Below are 23745 nucleotides of genomic sequence, written 5' to 3'. Positions count from 1 at the left end.
AGAGGCAGTCTGGGGACAGCAGGACCCCAATCTGTGGGTCGGTGGCTGCCTTACCTGATCAGCTTATGCGCTGGCTGAGCTGACACGCCACAGTGGCTTCTTGTACCACCTTCTTTCCACTGACCTTCAGATAGGCTGACACAGTTAAACCACACAGGCCTCAAAAACCCTGAGAATGTCATTCTAGTTTTTGGCAGTTAACTTAAGAAAATAATCAGACGTGAAGTAAGCTAATAATAAGGTGCTGTTTACGGAGAGCTCGCTGTGTGCCGGGTGATGTGCTAAGTACTTTATATATACTATTCTATATAATCCTCACGGCAGGGCTTTGAAGTGGGTACTATTATCCCCATTTTACAAAACATAAAACCAAGGCTTTTAATCTCGCTCTGCTATTCAGGACACAGACATTTTTGTGTAAGAATGTTCATCGCAACAAAATGACCCAGATTTCCAAAAATAGGGAATCGATTAAATGGTATATTCATCTAATGGCATTCTAGAAATGCATGAGATACTATGTGAGAATAATTAATGACATAAGAAAATGTTTGCAGCAGATGACTAAGTAATAATCCCAACTTTGTTTAATTTACATATAACTATCTATACTATGGTATTTGTTCCTACTTGTTTCTTCTGTATTTTCCAAAGTTTACATAGTAAGCATATATCACTTTTTAAACTGTGGGGCTATTTAAAGGCCCATCACAAATAATCAAAAGCCCATCCCCATCCATGTTGGTGTCTGGATTCTAGAGAAGCACCCTAACAGATTCAGTTTCTACACAGCAGACATCTCCCCAGTCAGAAGCAAGCGGTCCCCTCAGCTGCTCCCCTTATTCCTCAGGCACGCCGTACATGAATGTGGGATTGAGTAGAATTTCAAGGCAGATGAACAGTTCTTTCTTTAAGATTGTGGCCCCTGTGATGCCATTTGGCCCAGGTCACTATGCCCTAAAGAAGTCAGGCAGTGAACCCAAAATGAAATGACCAACTAAAACAAAACAGAATGCATGAACACTCTCCACTCAATTACTATTATTGTTGTTATCATTATTTCTAGCAGTAGTAGTTATTTAAATGAGGCATTTGTGTCAGGATAGGGAGAAGAGCTACTACAGAGTTGGCTTCATGACTTGGAAAATTCTCTCAGCTTGGAGACCTGGGAGTGCCCGGAAGATGGCCGTGGAGAAGTGGCAAGACTCTGAGGGGTGGGAGAAAGAACGTGGGCTCTGACTTCAGGGAGGCTCAGGTTAGAATCCTGATCCCAGGGTATTCCCTGGCAGTCCAGTAGTCAGGACTCTGTGCTTTCGCTGCAGGGAGCTCAGGTTTGATCCCTGGTCAGGGAATTAAAAGCCCACAAGCCACGCAGCATGGCCAAAAAAAAAAAAAAAAAAAGAATCCTGATCCCATTTACTAACTGAGTGACACTGGCCAAATCCTTAACTTTCTCATCTGTAAAATGGGTGCGAAGGGACTCTTGAAAGCATAGTAGGAAACATGCAGAAGGTGTTTAATATCTTTCTCCCAGCCCCTCCTCGCCCATCCTCTCTCCAGCCCAACACACCTGTTCTCCATCATCCTCAAGTTCCAAAATCTACCCCCTGCAGGAGTGGAGCAAAAATCTCCCTTGGAAAACCAGTGTTGTGAAGGACCATCTCAAATGGAAGGTTTGAATCAAAGTGCCAAGCCATTTAATCAGTCCTCGTGGGCACCTGAAATGCAGGCAGGATCCCAAACAGATGGTCAACTGCCATGCTACGCACACCCGGAGATGCCACGACCTTATCGTGTTTATTAGACGCTCCTCAGGCAACAAAGGTGATGGTATAAAAACCACCTACCATTTGTGTGGCTTGGGATAAACTCGCAATTGCACCTCGCCTCAGTGGAGGCATAAAAAATTGGAAAGAGCTTCATGTTACTTAAGAAAAATAGCTCACTCATAGAGCTTGGTCAGCACACGGGAAGAGGAGGTGGGGGAAGAAGGGCCTTAAGGGAAAGGAGGAAGCCAGTGCCTGGACTAGCTATTCCAATGAGGCATTGGTGGCAGGAAAGGGAGAGGACACAGAATATTCTAGTCTCTACTCTCCCCTCAATATCCACTAACCCCAGCTCTATTCGTGTGCCCGGATGGCCTTTCCTCCAAGGCCACGTGCTCTTTCCCCATACATCAGGGCCAAGCCTTGCTCACCCTGCATACATCCAGCCTCGAAATGTTTTGTCATTGTTTTCTGAACATTTAAGACCACCTTAGCACCATTTCAACCTCTGTTGCACATCGCCCACTGCAGTCACGGTGCCTCTGCGTTCCCGAGAGGGAACCAGTGTTCCTGGCTCCAAGCCCTGAAGTCAGGCAGGGCACCACGCATCCTCAGAGTGGACACGTGTCTTGCTGCTTCTACCCTAGGTCATGTGTCGGCCGGTTTTCTTACCGACTCTTCCTTCGTGGGCATTTAGCGTCTCTAATTTGACTTGACTCAGCTCGTTAGAGAGAAAGTCTGCTTCTCTGGGATTCCCCTTAGGGTTTGTCTGGCTGGCTTTCCACTGGGCACGTAAACAGCCCCCAATATTGTGTGTCTCCTAAGGACCCCAGCCACATCAGGTTGAAGCTGGGGTGAGACTTCCCCAGAGGTCTTGCCAAATGGCCTGGGATGAACCCTTCTCCTTGTTGGTTTTGTTTTCCATGAGCAGAGACAAGAGAGGGGCCTGGTGGCCTGCAGCGGGTTGCACCAGGGGGCGCTGGTTTAAGGCCCAGGGAGGCCTGGGGTCAGTGCCTCCTTGCTCCACCCTGGGACCCTGTACAACTCACTCAGCTCTCGGAGCCCCAGTTTCCTCATCGAGAAACGGTGGTAACAGTACCTGTTCTGCCTTCGCCTTAACAGGGTTGCAGTGAAGCTCAAGGAAGAGAATACAAACAGAAATGCTTTGCAAACTGTAGCGCGCTGTAAGGATGAGAGGTTCCATCGTTATCACAAGGATGCATCTGGTCATAAGACATTACATGTTAATAAGCCCGTTCCTGCATATAACCTGGACCACTCACGGGAGGAAACGTTCAGAGGGAAACACTACCCCAAATAAGAAGAATAGGGGGGCTTCCCTGGCGGCGCAGTGGTTGAGAGTCCGCCTGCCGATGCAGGGGACGCGGGTTCGTGCCCCGGTCCGGCAAGATCCCACATGCCGCGGAGCAGCTGGGCCCGTGAGCCATGGCCGCTGAGCCTGCGCGTCCGGAGCCTGTGCTCTGCGACGGGAGAGGCCACAACAGTGAGAGGCCCGCGTACCGCAAAAAAAAAAAAAAAGAAGAAGAATAGGGAGTGGACAAAGATGAATACACTAAGTAATTCTCGAATATTTCTGGAGCACATGCCCTGGCAAACTCTTGTAGACAGTAGGATCAGGGTGATGATGGAGACAGTCAAGGTCCTTGCTCTCAGTCCCAGTCAGCAGAGAATAAGCAGGCAAGCAAGCAAGCAGAAAACGAGGTCAGTTGTCCTGCCACTGTGGGCACAAGTGGGCTCTCACCTTCCCCATTTTCCCGTTCTGAGACTGCAGGAAGGTTGGCTGCAAACTCAGTGTTAATCCAAGGAGAACACCCAGAATTGGTGAAAGAAAAAAGTTACCTTCCCCAACAGGATAAGATACACAATTTCAGCCACATGAAGATGTGTTGGTTCTTTATATTGTTGGTAAAGTGACAGCACAATGAAATGCTGATGAGCCAGAGATGTTAAAACATGAGAGATCGGGACAAGCGATTTTCCAGGTATAGGAGGGTTTCTAGCATCAGCTGGGAATCCTTGTTGAAATCTTAAAAAAGTAAAATCAGCCTGTATCACTTTGAGTTCCTCTCCATTTTTCCAAATGCAGAATATTGAACCAAATAATTTTCAGTTTTAAAACTGTTCATACCTCATCGTTCATAATATACCACTTCCTCCAAGAAGCCTCCCAACACCCAGCAAAATTAATACCCCCTTCTCTGCAGCTCTATCATCTGTGAGTAACTCCACAAAGCACTTTCACAATATACCATCACCCTGAATTATCGGTTTGTCCCTCACTAGAGGAAAAGCACCCCCAGCCGGGGCTGCACTTGATTTGACTGTGAATCCCTGACACCTCATTATCACGGAGGACACACGGCAGGTACTTGATACATGCTCACTCACGAGGTCACTTCTCACTGGCCCACTGTGTATCTACAGCCAATGTACGTGAACGTGAACACAGTCGCTAGGACACACTCTGCAAGTTGGTTTAACAAGACAAACGTCCCATCTTCACTTGGTCTTCAGTGATTCTCCCACAAGGACTTGTGCTTTATCTGGTGTCTCACCAAGAGTTCCTGGTCAGGTGAGGTTTTGATCCAAATAAAATCTACATTAAAGGGACTTCCCTGGTGGCGCAGTGTTTAAGAATCTGCCTGCCAATGCAGAGGACACAGGTTCAAGCCCTGGTCCGGGAAGATCCCACACGCTGCGGAGCAACTAAGCCCGTGTGCCACAACTACTGAAGCCAGCGCGCCTAGAGCCTGTGCTCTGCAACAAGAGAAGCCACCGCAATGAGAAGCCCGTGCACCGCAACGAAGAATAGCCCATGCTTGCTGCAACTAGAGAAAGCCCACGTGCAGCAACAAAGACCCAATGCAACCAAAAATAAATAAATTAATTTTTTTTTAAAAATCTACGTTAAAAATGGATAGTTTCCTCTTTTTTTTTTTTTGCAGTACGCGGGCCTCTCACTGTTGTGGCCTCTCCCGTTGAAGAGCACAGGCTCCGGACGCACAGGCTCAGCGGCCATGGCTCACAGGCCCAGCCACTCCGCAGCATGTGGGATGTTCCCGGACCGGGGCATGAACCCGCGTCCCCTGCATCGGCAGGCAGACTCTCACCCACTGCGCTGATAGTTTCCTCTTGATCTAACTATCAATTTATAAGAACTATCAGAAAAAGATGTCCCATGACATCCTGGGGCTACCTACAGCATGATCCATACTACGGGAAACTACAGACACACAACCTAGTTTCACTGACCAAAAAACTACAAATAAAAATAAGAGAAGGGCGGGAAGGGAGGGTAGCCACACGAAGAGGCATATCTGTCAATTCATGTAGGAACCTTATCTGAATCCTGGTTCACACAAAAAAATACTTTTAAAAAACATTATAAGGAAATAGAGGATATGTGATCACTGACTGGATATTTGATATTACATAATTATTTGTTTTTTAGGTGTGATCATGATCCTGCAGTTACATTTTAAGGAGAGTTGTAATCTCTTAGTGGCACATACGGAAATATTTACAGATGAAATGATACGTCTAGGATTTAATTCAAAACAATCTGGAGGAGGGTGGAGAAATGTGTGGTATAGATGAAAAAAAATCAGGCAGGAATGGCTAGATACATTGTTTCATTAATACCACTCTTGCTACCTTTAGGTAAGTTTGAAAATTACTATTAAATTTTTTAAAAATCAGTACTTTATTAAGTTTCTGATCTGGTGAATTCTATAGAGCAGGATTCTCCATGATGGTGCTGTGCTGGGTACTGGCCCCTCTTGGCAGGGCAGGGCAGGCTGCAGACAGCCCAGGACTGGGTTACTCCTCTTGCCCTGCAGAGAGAGCAGATCCCCGGGTCCTGACTCCTGTCTTCCTCAGAGAAGCTACTGGTTAGAGAGAAATGTGTATCTCAGGCTCTGGGAACCCAAAGAAAGGAAAAGAAGCATTTCTCCACTTCTCCTATGAAAAAATAAAAGCCCAGGAAAGGCAGACTGGAAAGAATTTGGGATTTGGAGTCAGAAGTTTTGGATTCCCTCCTTGCCACCCATCTAGGACCAGTGAACTTCTCAGTGCCTCAATGTCCTCATCTCTAAAATGGGAATATGACGACCCTCCATGTCAAAGAACTGTGCTGAGGATTAGAGGAGATCTCGCCTGGGAAGATGAGAGGTAGGGTGGCGCGGTGGGTCAGAGACTTGGGTCTGAACGGTGGCTCCATTGTACCAGCCACACGGTCAAGTTCTAAATAAGTGAAAACTATTAAAATTAATTATTTAAGAAAAAGCAATTTGTTCAAGGCCTCCAAGTGAGTCAGCAGGGCACTACTCAGCAGGAGAATTTGCGCTCAGCCGTCCTCCCCACTCACCCTCTGAGCTTCCCTTGTGGCTGTATCTGGGCGGCTGATTCACCACCTGTCACTTTTTGGACAGAGCAGGGAGGATGGAGAGGAGGAGCTGGGGAATCGTGTTCTGACAGCTGGGCCACCCCAGCGGGGGCAGTGATGAATCAGTCTTGCCGCTGCCATGCTCAGTACACGAGGTTTCCTGAGCCGAGGCCAGGCATCCAAGATGCTCTGACCAAGCCTTGTTGTGTGATGGCCATAGATGGCCATCCTTTGTGCCTTCTCCCCTGTAACTTCACAGGCTTCTCCCAGCCTCCGAGTAGAAACACATTTTTGCCAGCCCTGCCGGGATCAAGCTAACAAGAGGGACGTGTATGCGTGTGCACGTGCGTATATGCATGTATAAGAGTATGCATATGAACCCACGCCTGTTACCTCAGTGGGGCAGTGCGCCGTCTCAGTGCCATAGTGGAAGAACAGGGAACAGGACACCCAAACAATGATGGCCAGACCCCACTTGCCCAGGCCCTGCTTTATTTAGAGGTGAGCTCAGCTATGATCTCAGAGGACCTCCCTGCAGTGTGATTTCCAGGTGGAGTATTCAGTCTGGCTGATCGCAGACCTATATTCTGAATCTCATCATCGTCTTTCTGTGTCCAAAGACAAAGCACTAGAGGTACAAGGAGGCAAAAACGCCATTTCCTTTGTGAGTGACTGTTTCTGTTTGACTAAGGAAACAAGAAAAAGGACCACAGATAGGGATATGTATTTATGGAGAATGTGGAATTTATTGGTAGATTTTTTTTTTTCTTCTCATTTACAGTGTCTTGGATTTTGCTCTAAGAATCCCTTAGGCTTCCTCCAGTTTAGGATAAGAAAACAAGTGGAGCACTGGATTCGTTCTATTATACTTTTAAACAACTATTATAATGAATGACATTAATTACTAGGAACAGGCAAGATTTAAATAAAAACAAATAAGGGGACTTCCCCGGTGGTCCAGTGGTAAAGAATCTGCCTTCCAATGCAGGGGACATAGGTTCAATCCCCGGTGGAGGAACTAAGATCCCACATGCCTTGCCTGAACGCCACAACTACTGACCTTGCACCCCTCAACAAGAGAGCCTGCGTGCCACTAACTACAGAGCCCACGCGCCCTGGAGCCCATGCGCCACAACTAGAGAGAGAAAACCTGTATGCTGCAACTAGAGAAAAGCCCGAGCGGAGCACCGCAATGAAGAGCCCACACACCGCAACGAAAAAGACCTCACATGCCTCAACGAAGAGCCCATGTGCTGCAACTAAGACCCGATGCAGCCAAAAATAAAAAAGAAAATTTAAAATAAAAAAATTTATAAAATAAAATCATACTTACATAAATAAATAAAAACAAATACGTACACATGAAATGATGTCTAGGCAAACTTCATTTGCTATCAAGCAGCACCTAATCTAACTTTAATTTTTCTAAATAAAAAAAGAGCTGTGATATCTTATTTCAGGTGTTGAAAAGTCTAGGGTTTTGCTCTGCATAATACATTTTCCCAGCACAAGCCGCTCAAGAGTATTTGGCTTTGTGGAAGTAGCTTTGACATTAAAAAGCCCTTAACTAATTATAACTTATCAGAAAGACAAAGTCAATTTGCCTTTTAAGCATTCCTTATTCTGCTGCAGTTGTGGAGAAAAAACAGGGCTCTAGTTCTTTCAGACTGCTTATACATGGAACAGGGGATGAGTGTTTTCGTGGAAATAAGCAAGCCTGTGTTTGAGTCCTAACCAGTCCTAACCAGCTGTGTTTCTTTGAGCAGGTCAGTGTCTCTCTCTGGGCCTGCATTTCTTCATCTGAAAAATAAAGGTTTGGCTTGGATGTCATTCCCAGCTTATTGGATTTTCACAATAAAGCATAAAGATCAGGAGGTATTACTTGAAGGCGGAGGATCAGAATCCTGTAGATCAAGGGTCAGCAAACTACAGCCCATGGTCAAATCCAGCCTGCTTGCCTGCTTTTATACAACCTGCCAGCTAACAATGGTATTTACATTTTTAAATGGATGAAAAAAAATCAAAAGAAGAAGAATATTTTGTGATAGGTGAAAATGACATGAAATTCAAATTTCAGTGCCCATAAATAAATTTTTGTCAGAACACAGCCACCTCATTTGTTTACATATTGTCTGTCTGCTTTTGCACTACAAAGGCAAGGCTAAATAGTTGTCACAGAGACGGTGTGGCTGGCAAAACCTAAAATATTTACTCTCTTTACAAAGTTTGCTGACCCTTACTATATACATCAGTATGGCTCCAACTTTAAGGTACATCCCGATCACCTAGGGATTTTATTAACAGTAGATTCTGATTTAGTGGGTTTGGGGTGGAACTCAGATTCTGCATTTCTAACTAGCTCCTGGGTGGTGCAGAAGCCACTGGTCTGGGGACCACATTTTGTATGACGAGGCTGGGCTCTATTAGACAAACCTGGTTATGCCGTGTACTTGCTCAACATCCTTTGGTGCCGTTCCAGAGCCTTCATGTTAACTCAGACCCTTACTACAGTGTGATTCTTGCCCATGTGTCCAGCTTCACTGGCCACAGGGCATCTCGCACACATACCAGGAAATGCACACCACGTGTGCACACCCATGCCCTCCACTCCCTGATGCTCACCTTTCTCATCCACACACCTGTGCACACACTGATCTCTTTGCCTCTAACATCCTCTCCTCTCCCCATCCCTCCACCCTCAACATGTCCAATTGTCCTTCTTGCCCTTTGGCTGAGTGGCACCTCCTTGAAAGGCGCCTTCCCAGATTCGCTGAGGCTAAGTGGTCTTTTGGTGCGGTCCCTATTTATACGTCACACTCCTCTTTGCAGCCTGAATCACATGGCGTATGTCACTGTCGTCCTTAAAGCAGAAGTCGTCTTGTTTATTCCTAGATGCCCACTGACCAAGCACAGTTCTCAGTATAGGGCAGGCGTATCATGCACAGTATTTGAAATCGGACAAATGAATTGCCCAGGATCACCCAGGAAATCAAGTGAAAAGCTGGGACGGGAGCCCAGACCTTCAGAATCCTGGTGTGTGTCTTCTTTTCCCTGACCTGCACCTCAGAAACGAATGGGGGAATTTGTTCCATGGCATTTCAAACAGAGGGAAATTCAGCCTGTCCTCTGAGACACTTGGAGGGTTTGGGAATAGCAGCCCCTTCCCATGGCTGCCACTTTGTGGAGAACAGGGAACTTCTGAGCCCAGGGAGCAGCTCCCGAAGACACAGCTTTTGGCCCCTGTACGGCAGGTCCCCACAAGCAGTGCTGGCAGACTCAGCGCCCACAGCAGTGAGTCAGTCATCCTGGGACTGCCTCATACAAAGCACTGAGAAGTGGTGAGTGAAAAGGCCTGGGAAAGAGATACAGCCGTCACCACCTTCTCTCTCTCAGGCTGCGGGCCTTTCCCTTTCTCATTTCTTATGGCTTCTATCTCCTTATTAAGGCCACCTGGACCCGGAGGATGACAGGTCAGACAGTCAGATGTAGGCTGAGTGCAGCCACAAGGGAAAGAGGGGTAGCAAGCGCGATCCCCTGTCAGCCCAGGCTGGGGCAGGATGGAGGGGACAGTGTGTGGAAGGAGCCATAAACTACCCTGAAATGTGCCCCTACCTACTCTATATGGCACCTTCCCCACCCCTCCTCCTAAAATCCCTATCATTAAATTCACAGGTATTCTCTCCAGAAGGTCACTGACAGTTGCAATGGACTGGATTGAATCACGGTCCCCACCCCGTCCCCACCCCGGTCCCCACCCCGACCCTGCAAATTCATATGTTGAATCCCTAGCCTCCAGGGTGATGGTATTTGGAGATAGGGCCTTTGGGAGGGAATTAGGGTCAGATAAGGTCATGAGGTGGAGCACAGATCTGATAGGATTAGGGTCCTTATAAGAAGAGATAACCAGACCTACTAGAGAACGGACTTGAGGATATGGGGAGGGGGAAGGGTAAGCTGTGACAAAGCGAGAGAGAGGCATGGGAAGCAGCCGCATAGCACAGGGAGATCAGCTCGGTGCTTTGTGACAGCCTGGAGGGGTGGGATAGGGAGGGTGGGAGGGAGGGAGACGCAAGAGAAAAGAGATATGGGAACATATGTATAGGTATAACTGATATAAAAAAAAAAAAAAAAGAAGAGATAACCAGAAAGCTCACTCTCTCTCTTTCCCCACAAGCACCCCACCCAGCAAAGGCCACGTGAAGACACAGGGAGAAGGTGGCCCTCTGCAAGCCAGGAAGAAGGACCTCACCAGAACCCTAAACCTGTTAGACCTTGATCTTGGAATTCTAGCCTCCAAACTGTTAGAAAATAACTGTGTGTAGTTTAAGGCCCCCAGTCTGTGGTACTTTCTCTTTTTTAAAAAATAATTAATTTTTATTGGAGTATAGTTGATTTACAATGTTGTGTTAGTTTCTGTATAGCAAAGTGAATCAGTTATACATATACATATATCCACTCTTTTTAGATTCTTTTCCCATATAGGTCATTACAAGAGTATTGAGTAGAGTTCCCTGTGCTACACAGTAGGTTCTTATGAGTTATCTATTTTATACATAGTAGTGTGTATATGTCAATTCAAGTCTCTCAATTTATCCCTCCCCCTGTGGTACTTTCTCTTTTTTTTTTTTTTAATAACTGAAGTCTTTTTTTTTTTTTTGGCTGCGTCGGGTCTTCGTTGCTGCGCGTGGAATTTCTCTTGTTGCGGTGAGCGGGGGCTACTCTTCGTTGAGGTGCGCGGGCTTCTCATTGCAATGGCTTCTCTTGTTGCGGTGCATGGGCTCTAGATGCGCAGGTTTCATTAGTTGTGGCACGTGGGCTCAGTAGTTGTGACTCGTGGGCTCTAAAGTGCAGACTCAGCAGTTGCGGCACACGGGCTTAGTTGCTCCGCAGCATGTGGGATCTTCCCGGACCAGGGCTCAAACCCATGTCCCCTGCACTGGCAGGTGGATTCTTAACCACTGCGCCACCAGGGAAGCCCCTGTGGTACTTTCTTAAGGCAGCCTGAGCAGACTAAGACAGCAGCCTTCTTTCACAGGTAAACTGATCAATTTCAGTTTCCTCCAAGGAAGCTTTATTAAGCTCAGGAAGGCAGGGACAAGTCCAGTTTTGTTTGCCATTGTTTCCCTAGCACCCAGCACAGGGCACATGAATAATGAATGTTAATAAAGAAATGAACGAATGAACTGAGTGCCTGCTATGTACTAGGCACCATGCAAAGTGCTAGGGAAATAGGAAAACCAGGCCACTATCACCCCAAGGAGACATGGTCTAGTCTGGGAGGCTGATGTAAACTAACCATGATGATGTGATAGGAAAAGTGCTCCAACAGAGGTGTGGGTTGGGGCACATCTAATGTGCTGGGGCAGCATACACACGCAGCATACACACGCACACACACACGCGCACGCGCACACACACGCGTGCACACACACACATATCCTGCTTTGAGATGGGAGTAGAGAGGAAGGTGGAGGAATGAGAAACAGGTAATACAATCTGAGAAAGTTTTTCAAAGCAGAGTATATTTGTAAAAAATGTACACCATTGCACCTAAGAGAAAAATGTACCCAGGAAGAAGACGTTTGTTGATTTGTCGATTCCTTACCGAATCTGAGCAAGACCCCCGCAGTGTTGAAAATGCAGGAACTTGAGTGGTCAAGGGGGCAGCGGGAGAGAAGAAGCTAGAAAGACAGGCAGCAACAAAGAGGCCATTATCACCTCCTGATTGACAGTGATATCCCGAAACACACTGATGCGAAAGAAACAGAAGTCATTTCAATAGCGGAGGAATGCTGGACTGCTGGTATCTCGAAACTTCAAAACGAAATCTTCAAAGGGCTGTTAGGTGAGGTAGAAAAGCGTAAGGCTCTGAAGCCAGACTAATTCCGGGATGTTGCCGCAGTCACTTACAAGTTGGATAAATTTTTAAATTGATCCGTCTCACTTTTCTCATTTGTAAAATGGAAATACTACCTGCAAATCCCCTCAGGATTAAGAAAAGAGTCAAACAACACATAGCAGATTCACAACAAATGTAAGATCTCACCAGCTGTCTGTCTCCATCTAATTAAGAAGCTCCAAACAGCCTGCAGTACAAGATGATCCTTTGAAAGCTTGGAGGAAGCATGGCTGCAGCACGATGTACCTCTTTGTTTGGTGATTATCTGCTGCTTCCGTATCTCCCCCCTTCCTAAACTCAGGGATTCAGAAGGTCAGGAATGCATCCTGCGTCTCTGGGGCTCATGGGTCTACACAGTGCTTGGTTTATCAGAGGGCCTTGAAACGTCAGAGAACTAAATTGCACAGATGGGCAAAGCGGACGCAGACCATCTTCACCAAAGTCACAAGACAGATGGACAGTGGAGTTCGTTCTAGCACTCTGACCTCGCAGTCCATTGATTTCTTGAGACCACATGGTGTCAGACCAAACAGAACAAAGGCTCTGATCTCATCCAGTGGCGTATGCATTCCTTTCCAAATCCCCACCACATGGGAACTGCCACCCAGCACGGAGCACCCCATGTCACCATCCTCCCTCTCGGGAGCGGCATCCACACGTTCGCATGGAGAAGCAGACACAACACTCGAAACAGCTCTTAAAACACTTTCCTGCTATGTGGTCTATAAACACAGGAAACGGCAGCTGGCTGGATTGCCGGGAACATTTATTTGCCAGTCAGGGTGCTAGAGCTCTGTGTGTGAGTTAAAAGCTGTGATCCAGGAATGAAAATAAACCAGTAAAGCAGAAACTGAGGTGACCTGACTGTAGCTCTAATGAAAAGGCCCTTGGAGTAGGAAAAACTAGGGTTGGCAACCCAGCTCTGCCACTTAAATGCATGTTAAATAACTTTCTGAGCTCCCATTTGCTCATCTGTCAGTGGGTCTGTTAATAATACTGCATAGGTTTTCAGTAAAGAGTGATTTAGTGTTTGTAAGGAGCTGAGGCTACTGAATGGCACATAAAATAGGATTAAAAACGGTATCTACCACCATGCTCCCTGGTATTTATCCAAAGCAGTTGAAAACTTACGCCCTCACAGAAACCTGCACACAGATTTTTACAGCAGCGTTAGGCATAATTGCCCAACTCTGGAAGCAACCAAGATGTCCTTCGTTAGGTGAATGGATAAATAAACTGTGGTACATCCAGACAATGGAATATTATTCAGTGCTAAAGAGAATTGAGCTATCAAGCCATGAAGACATGGAGGAACATTAAATACATATTACTAAGTAAAAGAAGCCATCTGAAAAGGCTATGATTCATAGCCTTATCATACACTCATACTGAATGATTCCAACCGGATGACATTTGGGAAAAGGCAAAACTATGGAGACGGTAAAAATGAGTGGTTTCCAGGGGTTGCTGAGGAGGGAGGGATGCGTAGGCAGCAGGTGGAGCACAGAGGATTTTTAGGGCAGTGAAAATACTCCGTAGGATACTACAACGATGGATACCTGTCATTACACATTTCTGCAAACCCATAAAATGTTCAACACCAAGAGTGAACCCTAAGGTAAACTACAGGCTTCGGGCAATCATGATGCGTCAGTGTAGGTGCATCAGTTTTAACAAATGTCCCACTCCAGTGAGTGATGCTGATCACGGCAGAGGCTATGCATTGTGGGGGGCAGGGGGTATATGGGAACATTCCTCTCAATTTTACTACGAACCTAAAACTGCTCTAAACAAATGAAGACCTTTAAGAAAATGGTATTTACCTCTAATACCTTTGAGGACCTAATATAAATTCACTTGACAATATCCAGATCTTTGGAAGAACTAAGGACCCCCAAGTAGAGCTTTCCCCTCGCTCCTGTGTGATTCCAAAGCACCATTTACATCTCTCTATTTCTGGGCATGTGGCCCTTGGATTCCATATCCTTCCCTGCAGAGCTCAGATCCTAGGTGGGCCCAGCCTCACCCCACCCCAGGGACTTCAGATAAGTTCTTGACTCCAACCTAGAAATGCTTAAGTCCTTCTGAGGAGACTGATAAGGAAGCTTGTTCACAATCAACCACAACCAGAGAGAGAAGACACTGCCTCGGAAGGCGGGGCATCCTGGGCTCAGGTCCCTGGTTTCCCTGTTTTCCTGGTGAACTTAAATCAGCTCCCACAGCCACACTAAGCACCCAGTGAAGTCCCTAAAATAAGCATCCTCTTTTCACATGACAGCCCTCCGGATATCAGAGGAGAGATACCTCCCCCTCCTTTGCTATCTTATCACGTTATATCAAAGTCATCTGCTTGAGTCAGACTTCCCCAAGAGCTTGGGAGCTCCTTGTGGCCAGGGCTGGGTCATACTCAACTTTGTAGCCCCAGCACTCAGCACAAGTCCTGGGTGCCCAGCACAAAGGCATTGCTCAGTGAATTTTCGTTGAATTAATAGAACCTGCTTTCTGCCCTGCCTCAGCATCTTCCTTATCCCTTCAAGTCTTCTTCAGACTAAGCACATTTAGCCCCACACTACCTGTTTCCCAGGCGAACTCAGAAAAGCAGTGGCAACAATTACATATAGAACGGAAGAACAACAAGGTCCTACTGTATAGATACAGCACAGGGAACTATACTCAATATCCTGGGATAAACCGTAATGGAAGAGAATATAGAAAAGAATGTATATATGTGTATAACTGAGTCACTTTGCTATACAGCAGAAATTAACACAACCTGGTAAATCAACTGTACTTCAAAAAAAAATAAATTAAAAAAAAAACGAGAAAAAAGAAAAGCCATGGCTAGTTCCTTAGCCTGCAGTAGAGGGAAAGAAGAAATAAATAAGGAATTAACTGAGATTTCTCTCCTTATCCTCCACATCTTTCTGAGCCCGCTGCCTAGCAAATAGCAACCTTCCTTCTTTACTCAACATCCCCCAAGAGTCATTCTGTTCAAAAGCCTTCATGGATTACACACGATACAGGCCATCTTGCTAAAGTGGCTTGACTGGTGCCCAGCCGCTCTTCCTCTGTCCCATGTCCCCACTCGAGCGGCCAGCAGGGCGCGTAGCTGCAGCCCTCATGAGACAACCACACCTGCCGCCTTTCTGCCAAGGCTTGATGGATGAAGTGACATCCCGAGATCTACGGCACCCGAAGCAGCCAGACAGCAAAGGGGTACAGCTGTCTGTTCAGCCATCTGGTTGTGAGCCTGGGATCTCACATTTAGAGGGAGATAAGAACTTCAAACTCTCCCCTCAATCCTGACGCACAGGGTTGCCACAGGTCTGCGTGAGGTCTGAGGTTCCTCCGAGGCTCCTCGTGATGGATCAGTTGATTTTCCAGGCCTACCTACAAGCTGACTCCCACGGGGCCCCCTGCCATCCTCCCCACGCTGCTGGCGTGTCAGGGATTCTTCTCGATAAGGAGGGCAGCCCCTCCCCAGAGCCTTACCCAATGGAATGAACCTAGACACAGGTCGTAAAGATGTTCTGAGTGAACTTCCCCTTGGGACTTCCCTGGTGGTGCGGTGGTTAGGAATCCGCCTGCCATTGCAGGGGACACAAGTTCGAGCCCTGGTCCGGGAAGATCCCACATGCCACGTAGCAACTAAGCCCGTGTGCCACAACTACAGAGCCTGCGCTCTAGAGCCCGTGAGCCACAACTACTGAGCCTAAGTGCCACAACTACTGAAGCCCGCCTGCCTAGAGCTCGTACTCCGCAACAAGAGAAGCCACTGCAACGAGAAGCCCGTGCACCAGAACAAAGAGGAGCCCCCGCTCACCGCAACTAGAGAAAGCCTGTGCGCAGCAACAAAGACCCAATGCAGCCTAAAATAAATAAATTAAAATTAATTAATTTTAAAAAAAGATTTAGACCACCTTATTGACTTATACCTGGAGTCTCCTCGTGTGCCACACACAACAGTGTGATTCCAGAGCTGCTGATCTTAACCACCGTAGCTACCATTTACTGTGCACTCTTTTCTATGTATTATCTCATTTAATCATTATAACAATCCCTTGAGGCAGATCTCATTATCCTCATTTAACAGATGAGAAAACTGAGGCTTAGAAGGGTTCAGTAACTTGCTCCAAGTGCGGTAGGAATTTGAACACATGTTGCTTTGACCACTGTGCACTCTACCCGAGGAGCCCTCATCGGGGCCACAGGAATAGGAGCTTCCTGCTTCTACTGTGGAGGCTCAATCTGCAGCAGCCGGTGGAGGCTGGGAGAGGTGGCCGGCAGGGAGTCTACTAACTCCTGAGAACAATCCTGTCTTCTCATAGTGTGGAGCCGAGATGAGTACTATGTACACACACACACACACACACACACATACACGCTTTCAGAAAGGACGATAACATCATTGCAACTCCAGATCACACTTCTACACAGCCAACCACATTGCTGTTACTTGGGGCCCAATAACAGACCAAACCAACGGGCAAGGCGGGCGGCCCTTGTGACCCCAGTTCTGTGTAATCTAGGGACATCACATTGTTTCCTTGGACCTCAAGTTTCCTTCTGCAATTCATCAAACTTTACTAAACACCAGCTATGTGCCAATACTGTGGGTGCTGGGCTTCCCCGGTGGCGCAGTGGTTGGGAGTCCGCCTGCCGATGCAGGGGAAACGGGTTCGTGCCCCGGTCCAGGAGGATCCCACATGCCACGGAGCGGCTGGGCCCGTGAGCCATGGCCGCTGAGCCTGCACGTCCAGAGCCTGTGCTCCGCAACGGGAGAGGCCACAACAGTGAGAGGCCCACGTACCGCAAAAAAAAAAAAAAAAAAAAAACTCACACCGAGTCAGACTGCCCGGAGTCTTCATCTTTGGTTCTACCACTTACTAGTTGCGTGATCCTGGGCAACTTAAAAAAAAAAACCTCTGTGCCTCAGTTTTCTCATCTGTAAAATTGGGATCATAATAGTTCCCATCTCATAGGGCTGTTATGAGGAATAAACAAAATAATCCACAGGTAATGTGTTTAAAATGTTGTCTGTACACAGTAGGCACTCAGCAAAAGTTAGCTATGGATATTTGGTGCTTGGGTTGGGAATGGTGAAGGTGATGAGACAACAAATGAGTGAACAATCAGAAATGCAGTTGAGAAGAGCCTAGCAGACCTCTCTTCTGTGAGAAATATCGTGAACTAAGGAGACAGGCCAAGTGCTTACACATGCACATGCCACGGTAGACAGAAGAATGGCCCCCAAAGATGCCCATGTCCTAATCCCCAGAACCTATGAATGGCAAAAAGGACTTCAGAGATGTGATTAAGCCAAGCATCTTGAGTGGGAGAGATGTAGTCATAAGGGTCTTGGTAAGGGAAAGAGGGAGGGAGGAGAAGCAGACGGATGGGAGATGTGATGACTGAAGCAGGAGTTGGAGTGATGCATTTGGAAGATGCAGGAAGGGGCCACCAGCCAAGGAATGCGGGAGGATTCGGGAAGCTGGAGACGTCAGGGAACAGGTTCTCTCCTAGAGCCTCCAGAAAGAACCCATCTCTATGGACATCTTGATTTTAGCCCATACTGCCCATTTTGGACTTCTGATCTCCAAACTTTCAGAGAATCAATTTGTGTTGTTTTAAGCCACTGAACTTGTTAAAGCAGCAATGGGAAACTACTATGCATGCCTCTGGTCACATGTGCTGTATTTCACAAAAGCCACTTTCTAAGTCCTTATGACTCAAGTCCCTACTTCCCAAAAAAGGTGAAGTGAAAACTTAAGCTTCCAGAAGGAAGCATTCACTTTGAGGGAACGGGCCTCTCCAAGGGCTCCTTGTGTTCCCCACGGTGACAGAATTAGCTTCTCTGGAAGAACGGAGCTTGGTTAGGGAAGGTTAGAACAACCTGCCGAAAGTCACACAAAACCAACAGGTCACAGACTTTCTGGAAAAGCCTCAAAGTATCAGAACCCAATCACTGATGACAAATAGTAGTATCACTTTACATGTGCCTGACTTTTTGTGGGTTTTATTACATTTATAGACATTGCCTTGTTTTGATTCATCCAACCGATAAAAACCTGTTCAAAAACTACACCTGCAGAAAGTGACAGATCCAGAATTTGAACCAGGTCTTTTGTCTCTAAAACCAAGTTTCTTTACCCCCTAAGAAGAAGACCCCTCATGGGTGGGTCACTGAGACAACGATGGATCCCCTCCAACAACTACTCTACTCCTGGTGTGATACTTCCTCACCGCCCCCCCAACCACTTCTCAGAAGTAACCATTCCAACGGGCCTATCCACAAATTACCTTCATCTTCTATGGGTTGCGATGCAAACAATGGCAGGCAGAAGGAGGGAAGCAAAAAGGAAAGAAAAAAACCAAGACAATATAAGAAAGAGCTAATCCAGACAACAGACCAGTCCATTCTTCCAGAAAACAGAGCTGAAACTTTGTTAGAAATCTATTTCTTGGAGGCGGAGTCTGGACTCAGGGAAGGAGTCTGATATAGAAAAAGGGAATGTGGTTGGGACTGACAGCCAGGGGGCCTCAAACTCTGCTTCTGTCGCAGGCTAGTTGTTGGTCTTGAAAAAGTCACTTCACTTGCTCATCTCACTTGACATTCTGTAAAAAGTGGGAGTTGGACTAGATAAGCTCTACTAGCAATTTCCACTAAGACACTTCTGAGATTCTACCTCTGCAGGTTTTTTCCAAGTAGGAATACTCTGTTTCAGAAGAGGTACTTGAGTCATTTTCAACCTAGGGCCGGAACTTTTTTTGAGCTTCTTTACTCTGAAGCAAAACGTACCTGCTGTCACACATGACTCTCAAGGCAGGAACAAGTGATTGTTATTATGCAACTAAATACTAGGAACCGCCTAGGTTATGAATAATGACTAACATTTCTCGAGCACCTGTGTCTATCTACATCTTTCACAAAGGACATTGTTCTTCTTCACATCCTTTGGCAACTCATGAAGAATTGTCACTCACCAAAATCACCTAAATTTAAAACTATATATTCTGTGTTTGCATTTCAAGGTCTACCGACTCTTAGAAATTCAATCCCCGCAAACATACAACCTACCATGTAAAATACAACTTCCCTTTTGGGGGGGGTAAATGTACTTTCTCCACCCTTGATTCAGGTACACACCCCATGCCCCATTCAAGGTCTTCTGCTTGTTTCCTCCTCCATCTTCTTTCCTCTATCTTTTCCTTCCAAATCACCCATCATCCACTCAGATTCCACACCTCCCCACTCCAGGTTGTTAGTGAGTACAGACAGACCCAAGTGTGCAGAACAACTTGCAAGGACTTGGAAGACTGGAGAAAACCTTCCCTCAGGGCCACAGAGGATGGTCCAGCCCCTGACCACCAGTCACCTCTTGAATCTATGTCTTATAGACAGAGCATAGATCCCCGACATTCCTTGAGATGAGCTATTCCTGATGGAGGTGGTGGTAGTGGCAGGGGCTTACCAGAGAGAGGAAATGATAGGAAATGAGCTTAGCACATGGCACGCTGCGATTTCAGCTTCCTGAGATATAAAAGAGGAGGAACTGAGATGGTCTCTCAATGCGTTCTTGGTTTTGTTTTTGTTTTTTTGCTGTACGCGGGCCTCTCACTGTTGTGGCCTCTCCCGTTGCGGAGCACAGGCTCCGGACACGCAGGCTCAGCGGCCATGGCTCACGGGTCCAGCCGCTCCGCGGCATGTGGGATCTTCCCGGACCGGGGCACGAACCCGTGCCCCCTGCATCGGCGGGCGGACTCTCAACCACTGCGCCACCAGGGAAGCCCCCTCAATGCTTTTTATCCACAGCACTTAATGCATTGACTGGCACACAGCAAGGATGGGGAAAGATTTGCTGAATAAAAAAATGAATGAAGGGTCACACCAGCAAGGATAATCAGGGGACCTCAGCCTGGTTTCCAATGAGAACAAGTTCAGGTGTGATATGGATGGGGCTGGGGGTCGGTAGTGAGGTAGGGATGGAAGGGGGAAGGTGAAATCTCCAAGTGGAACTTAGCGCTGGGGGAATTCTAAAGAGCAGGTGTTTCTTACATCAGATTCCTGATCATCTGTCTATTCAGTCAGATCTGTCAGCAGTCTCAGTTTCAGAGAGCAGATTCCAGCTCTGTGTGGAAAGAGCTGGCAAGGAGCTAGGCAGGATCTCAGGGTCCTGGTCCTCTGGAGTCTGAGGAAGCTGAAGGGAACTACCAGAAACCCTAAAGAGAAGCTTTGGAATCATCCTCTGAGAACATCCCATTCACAGCCAACTACAGTCACCTCCAACGATTTTACTGACTTTGGAAACGCAAAGGGAAAGAAACATCTTGTTGACCTGCATCTTTGATGTGAAATTCTCTTCTTCCCTGTCTTCTTCTAGGACATCTCTCATTTTGTTTTTTCCTCTCTCTCAAACCATTTATCTTAGCCTCCTTCACCTGTTCTTTTTCCTCTACCCACCAGCTGGTTCCCCAGAATTCTACCCTTGGGAGTTGGCTTCTTTCCTTTTCTTTACACTCTGCGTGGTTTGTGACACCTACTCCCAAGCCTTCTACTACCATAAATACCCAAATTGATATTTCTAGCCCTAACCACTCTGAGCTCCAGAGCCCCATTTGCAACCGCATCTGTACCTTTGTGTCTATAGCACCTAAAACATGTCTCAAACCAGATTTGTTGCCTCACCCTCTAAATCACCCTATCTTCGTATGTCCTATCTCAGTTCATAATGTCTCCACCATTCTAGTTTCCCAAGCTGGAAATCCTGGGCTACCTTTATGGTCCCCTACCCTTCACACCCCACAGATTATAAATCCTGTCAATTCAATTTCCAAAACCTCTCTAGTATCTGGCTCTCGGGTATTTTAACCCAAGCCCGATTTATCTTTCATCTGGACTATTACAACCACCTTCTAACTGGCTTCCAGGCCTAGTTTTTCTCTGCTCCATTCCCCTTTATACTGACTTCTCTGCCTTATGTTATTTCCCATAACCTCTAGGAAACAGTCTGGCCCTAATTTCCACACTCTCATCTCTCACTGCGCCTTTTCTGTCTCCTTTCCACCAGTCTCCAGCCCTCCTGTGCCTTAGGATCTGAATTTCATGCTGTTCTCTCTGACTTAGAATGCTCTTCCCTCTTCTACACCTAGAGAATCTTTATTCATTCTTTAAGTTCTGCCTTAATTGTCACCTCCTCTGCTTTCCTCAACCTTCTTAAGTTACAGTAATTGTTTTCTTGGTGGTCCCACAGAGCTTTTTTTCAAACCTCTACTATGGCACTAATTGCATTATTAAATCATGTTTATGGTTTATATGCCTTTCTCTCTTGAGGAAGGCTGAGCTCCTGGAGAAGAAAGACAATTTTCTTTGCATCCCGAACACGTTCCTGGCCTATAGTAGGCAACTCAGTAAATGCCCACTGGAAGAATGAATAAAATAATGTCAGATCTAAAGTTAGGCCCAACTATGGGCCAACTGTTTCCTTTGGTAGACAAAATATTTCCTTTTCTTTCTAAGCTAGATAGCATCAAGTTACTCATTTAGTTGGGGGGAGGGGTGGTGGTGAGATGATTCAAGAAACCCAAATTGAAATTAAAATCTGCCTCCATCTTCATTTGCAGTGTGATATTAAATCATTTGAACTGTCTACTGGTCTCCCTACCTCTCAAACTGTAGAAGAGTATTGCGCCCTTCTTATTTGCCCTTTAAATTTAATTCAGGTCCCCTCTGTCTGGTTATATCACCTCCTCCTCTTCACACTTAGATATTGCATCTATCTCTTGCATCACACTTAATCATAACATGACATTTAGTCATAACTTTCTATCTTCCACACTAGATTGTCAGTCCCCTGAGGGCAAGGATTACATCTAATTACCTTTGTACTCCCAACTCCTCTTATAATAGGTCATAATAGTTGCCCATAAGTACGCCGGGAAATGTCTGTGTGTTTTTCTGAAAAAATGGCATTACCCAGGGAAATTTTCATGGAGATAAAACATATACAATTTTTTTTTTCTGGTCTTGTTTCTCAAAGATTTCAATTGTCAAGATGCGTTATAAGAGGCCCCAAAGAGATAGGTAACTGTGCAGAACTGGCTGAAGACCTTGGACAAAGCACTTCATAGGTAGGGGATGGAGGGAAGAGCCTCTCTACCTTGCTTACTTCACAAAGTGAAGCTTGAGGGAGAAGAGATGGAAGAGAGAGGATAATAGAGAGAAAGGGAGCGGGGAGGGGAAGGAGAAGAAAGCAAAGAGAAGGGAGGCCAGCTGTACTGCGGTCCAACTAGTTCTCCAGGGCGGGTAAAATCTGATGAGGCAAAAAGAGGAGAAAGGAAAGGCATGTAGGCAATTCAAGGACAGGTTGATTAAGAAAGGAGACAGCGGATGCTGCGGTTTCGGAAATCCAGCAACCCTGTGTGGTTCTACGTGTGGTCGCCTGTGTTTAAAGAGACTGTACACAAAAGCAGCCATTCAAGGCAGGTTTCTTTCCTTCTCTCTCCCTGCTTCCTGCCCAAGATAAGAGAATAAACAGAGAGCCAATGCGCACAGTAAATATTTCTGAATGGGGCACCGTCAACACGGAAGTAGGATTCTAAACAATCGTGCTACCTGATTCATACAGAAGGTTTATCCCGCAAAACCTGAAAAGAAATCTGAAACCTTTGGCCGCCTCTGGCCATCTGTGCTGTCAGCTTCCTCTCCGCGTGCTCCGGACTGCTGTGAGCTGCGATGGTGGTGTTTCTCTCAGCTTCCCACTGTGTGTGGCAATAGCTGGTCCTGGTGGAGTTCACTGCCACCGTTGCTTTATGTACAGGAATGTTTATTCTTCCACTGGGGCAACTGAACACAATGGGAGTTGTTACACAAACAGCTGGTGATTCTGTAGAAGGGGAGATGTCCCTTCAATTAAAAAGGTACCAAGGAGCAATTTCTCTCCCCCAGGGGCTGGGCTCAGGGCACTAACTTCCTTTCTCATTTAACCAGCATTGTGGTTGTATTTTGCAGCAAAGCACATCATACCAATTTGAAAATTATACTAATAATGCATACTCGTTAGACGACTCCCCACCGTTGTAATTGCCCTGTATTGTTCTTCTTTTCCGTTCATTTATTCTTTAGAATATCAATAGTCCTGAAGAGTTTTTTTAAAGGGAGAAGAATTTGACCATAGAGCACTGGGGAAAGCAAAACAAAACAAAACCAGAGAAGCCAAACATTCCGGAACAGAAAAGCACACGAGGCAGTGAAAGCATCCTTGCGTTGAACAAAAACGCTGTCCATGTCACCCCCGAGTCACCAGAACTGGGATCGGAGAGGTGGTTGACGTCAACCCCTTTTACAGGTGGGAACACTGAGGCCCAGGGAAGGAAAAGGATGTATAGGAGTCCAGACAGCCAACCAGTGAGAGCAGAGTGAAAGCCCAAGGCGGGGTTCTGAAAGAAAGGTACACGGAGTTTGCTTTCATCGTGCATTACCCCTGGGCCACCTGTGGGGTGAGGGCCAAACCTAGAGCCTGTCAACTATCTGTAGAGAATTATTCACCCAGGCCGAGAAAAGGCACACCGGCTCCTCAGAAAGTCACTGTGGAGGATGTGCAGCCAGCTAGAGCCAGTGGCTGACTTCAGAGTGCCAGGTGGCAGAACTTGACATTCATCTATTCCTGCACAGAATT

The 23745-nt window shown here is 46.5% G+C and overlaps 1 protein-coding gene across 2 annotated transcripts in view; it reads right to left on the bottom strand.

The window, feature by feature from the left end:
* UBASH3B (ubiquitin associated and SH3 domain containing B) overlaps window positions 1-23745 on the bottom strand; it is a 138717-nt gene that overhangs the window by 106470 nt on the left and 8502 nt on the right. The window lies entirely within an intron of this gene.

The sequence above is a fragment of the Lagenorhynchus albirostris genome, chromosome 9, assembly GCF_949774975.1.
Source record: "Lagenorhynchus albirostris chromosome 9, mLagAlb1.1, whole genome shotgun sequence".
Taxonomy (NCBI): Eukaryota; Metazoa; Chordata; class Mammalia; order Artiodactyla; family Delphinidae; genus Lagenorhynchus; species Lagenorhynchus albirostris.
The sequence above is the reverse complement of the archived record's forward strand: the minus strand, read 5'-3'. Positions and strand labels throughout refer to the sequence as shown.